The sequence below is a fragment of the Agrilus planipennis genome, unplaced genomic scaffold, assembly GCF_000699045.2.
Source record: "Agrilus planipennis isolate EAB-ADULT unplaced genomic scaffold, Apla_2.0 scaffold170, whole genome shotgun sequence".
In the NCBI taxonomy this organism is placed as follows: Eukaryota; Metazoa; Arthropoda; class Insecta; order Coleoptera; family Buprestidae; genus Agrilus; species Agrilus planipennis.
The window spans coordinates 238780-242539 of NW_020440530.1; the positions used below are offsets into that span (position 1 = coordinate 238780).

Consider the following 3760-nt stretch of genomic DNA (forward strand, 5'->3'; position numbering starts at 1 on the left):
TCTGTGGCCTCCACATCTCCCCTTATAGCCACCCTATCCACCCAAATTACCTTTAATTACTAATAACATTCAATTTGGTTTTAACAATTTTGTCAAAAAATTACGTTACAATGGTTTTAACTATCAGTCTACGTCATAATCATATTAATGTAGTAAAATACAAAATACCTGTAAAAGAAAGACAAGAAAACACATGTAATTTCAAAGAAAATACAATAAAAAGCATCACATTATTTATAAACTGTTATATTAACATTAAAACACAAAATTTCTCTCTCCTTATAACCACCCTATCCACCCAAATTAACATTAATTTTGAAAGCGTCAGCATTATTAATCATTGCTTAAATTTCATTTTATGCCATAAACTAAATTTAGAAATGTTTTAACTATGAATCAAAGTTACGATTATATGAATAAAACAGTCCATAAAGTAAAAAATGAAATACCTGTAAGAGAAAGATAAGAAAACATGAAATATCAAAGAAAATACAATAAAAATAAAAAAATACGATGTCTTCATTCTTCTTAGAAAATACCTCATTATCTGAAAGCGAATAGTGCAATTAACAGGACTAACGGCAAATACTAATAGCTTTGGTAGAGAAGATCGGACAGATTTCGCCAAGGCAAGCTGGGCAGTCGCCTATTGCTCCTATTCCAGATAACCCACTGTACCCTGTCTGAAAGGAAGTAACGCTAGAGTAGACTCGCGAAAAGTGTATAAGACACTTTTAAGATCAACTAAATAGCTAAGCCCAAGGGAAGTCGTTCGGGGAGGCCCTCCCTAATTCCACAAGGGTGAGAAGAAACACACACGATAACGAAACGTTGAATCATGTAGAACTCGTAGGGTAAATGCAAAGCAATTTATAGTAAGAATATGCAGTAAGCTAAGCGAAGAGGTAAGCAAGGTTAAACTATACTACAACTACTAAACGTGTTAGTTTTACTACTACTACATACAAAAATAAAAACATCTACAATCAACAATTACTTCAAATAAAATGAACAAACACTACTACTACATACTAAAAAAAAATAAAAACATCTACAATCAACAATCACTTCAAATAAAATGAACAAAAATAAGCATGCAAAATAAAAATTAATTTGAATAAAATGAACTTAATGAATTCTACTAGATAGAGCATGCAAGATAAATAACTATTTCAACTACGGGGTCATCTTTGTCTTCTCCAACGTCGATCTGAAACAGATACGGTGGTAGCAGATTACTAACAAGAAATTAATATTAATTATGTTATGTAGTCTCACCTTAATTAACTGCAGAATGTAACTTCCAAGTTTCCAAATGGCAAACCAAATTGAAGAACGATACCATTGCAATCGTTGTTTCAGTAGGACCTAGTTCCCAGCTGTACTTATTCATCGGTGGAAAATTAATTGAAGTAAAATGTTGCATAGTCAAGACGTCATCATCAAATCAAGCAACAAGTCCAAGAAACATCCAAATTTCAAAATTGACTTCCATTTTCTCTCACCTGTAGAAATGGACAAGAAAAACGAATTAATTACAGAATGAAACAAACTTGAAAGCATGTAAAACAATAAAATTTTGAAGTGAAACACAATGTGCCATTAATAAACAAAGTACACACCTCTGTTCAAATATCAAATATTTAATCAAAATAATTTCTTCCTTTCCCTATAATGTTCTGTTTCTCATATTAAAGTAAAAAAAATATAAGCATAGTTACTTTAATTCTACTGTTCTGCTGTTGAAATTTCTGAAATGACACTTAAAACATACGGTTGCAGAAAGTAGGTTATAAACATCTACGATAATTTAATGGAAATTTTGGATATATTTTATATTTAATGAATGTTATTACTTACTGGTTCATTGTCATAAATCCTTCTTTCAGCAACAACAATAATCTGTCTGTATTTCCAGTAGAAAGAACGCAATTTCCCTGCTTTCCTTAGGCCATTACCATTACATCCTGGAGCAAAAAAGGGACGACAGGAATGACGAATACTCCTTAGCACATTGCATATACATAATGGATGTATTATCACCTTAACTGACTGCAAAATGAAATATAACATGAATTAAAATAAAAAAATGCACCGAAAATGAAGTAAAATGGTAAAATCTTAAAATGGCGATAACCAGTTTTTATATTACACGTAGAACCACACATGAATGAATTTAATAGCTTTAATTAATTCAAAAGAGATTAATACAACTCAGGGTAGCTTTTCGTAATAAAATATAGCTAATTCTACAAAAAAAGTACTCGTTAATTGAATATGAAAGACGCGAACAAAACTTCTTTCAACCACACCTCAGGCACTGGAATGGCCGTCTGTTCAAGCTGCTACGAAATTGCTCTTGCGTGAAGCCGGCGTGACGTATAAAACGATACGCAGAAGCATCACATTGGACTTCTGCGACGGTTCGCGGCAAATTTTTCGTAATATAACCAATCGCGTAGCTAGATTCTGCCCCATTTTGTAAAATTTAAAAATATGTATGTATGTTTTGCTTCTTATAAGTGCCTTCGCCTGCTCACAACTCTGAAACTAAATGAATTCTAGAGCGAGACAGACAGTTAAAAAACGAGAACATTTAGAGATAAAGAAGATAATGAGTGTATGATTCAGAACAGAAATTATTTGAGGATTATACAAATACGTACTTTTGAAATAATGAAACAATTAAAATGAAAAACTGATATGTATTTAATTTAAAAGAAAACTTTAAAATAAGTATACGTCTACAGTAATTGATTGTTAAAAAAATGCTACAAATTTTAACAGCATGAAATTAAATGATAAAGTTCCGTTTAATTACTTAAGGACAATTATAGTTGTAAAAAATGATTCAAAATGCGTCAAATTTTGGTTTTATGACTGCTACAAAATCGTAGTATTAAAACATACATTACAGAAAAAAAAATGTACGTGTATGGGACAAGCATAACATCTTCATAAATTCTCTGCAATACTGCAATAAATCAAAAAATTTAGAAAACATTCCAGGCACATGCAAGAACGCAAAACAATTGATGATTATACTAAACGTACATATAATTAATCTATTCGCCAAAATTAGCCCTGCAAATAAGTAAACACCGGAAAGCGTAATAAAATTAACCATAAAATTTATATTGTCTGACAAAAATTTCAGGTAGGAGCTACTTGAAAGTAATAAACTTTAAAGAGGAAATCTTGGCAGTTCATTCGTCATTAAAATTATATTTCAATATTTAATGTGTTCACGCCTTTCATAAACCTGCAAATTCAAAATTTTAATTACCTGCTGGTACAATTCCTTTGTTTCAAATTGATTTTTGCACATATTACAACTTATAATAAAAAAAAACTATAGCAAGAACTATTAGGTGTCTAAGTTCAGAAAACATTAACATAAGCAATTTAAATGTTAAACCATCAAAATCGTACTTTATTTAATCGTTTTATGGAATACTAATAGTATTAATGACATAGTCAATGTACTATTCATCATCATAAAGTCCTTAGTCCTAAGACTGGTTGGACACGCCCCTCCACTCTTTCCTATCCTGACATAATTTCACTAAAACTAGAAAAAAAAAACTTTTTGGTATTTCATTCCCACCAGCCACTAATGCTGGTGGGTGGGCAGTCCCTCCGGACTACGCCGGAAGGTAAGGCGGAAGGCCCTCTTCAGCCTGCTTTCAGGAATCGTGGGAATGGGTGGGTGGTGGTTCGGGTGAGAAAGATGAGACGGACGAAATGAAGACAGAAGAGA

The 3760-nt window shown here is 31.8% G+C and overlaps 1 long non-coding RNA gene across 2 annotated transcripts; it reads right to left on the reverse strand.

The window, feature by feature from the left end:
- Positions 1-1169: 1169 nt before the first annotated feature.
- LOC112906099 lies at positions 1170-2637 on the reverse strand. 2 transcript variants are annotated; one of them, XR_003232160.1, is made up of 4 exons: positions 2313-2637; positions 1861-2052; positions 1279-1505; positions 1170-1210 (listed from the first exon to the last, which is right to left on the reverse strand). It is a non-coding gene; the product is annotated as an uncharacterized LOC112906099 (long non-coding RNA). The 2 variants fall into 2 exon arrangements; XR_003232159.1 differs by lacking the exon at positions 2313-2637 and having other exon boundaries at positions 1861-2306.
- Positions 2638-3760: the final 1123 nt, after the last annotated feature.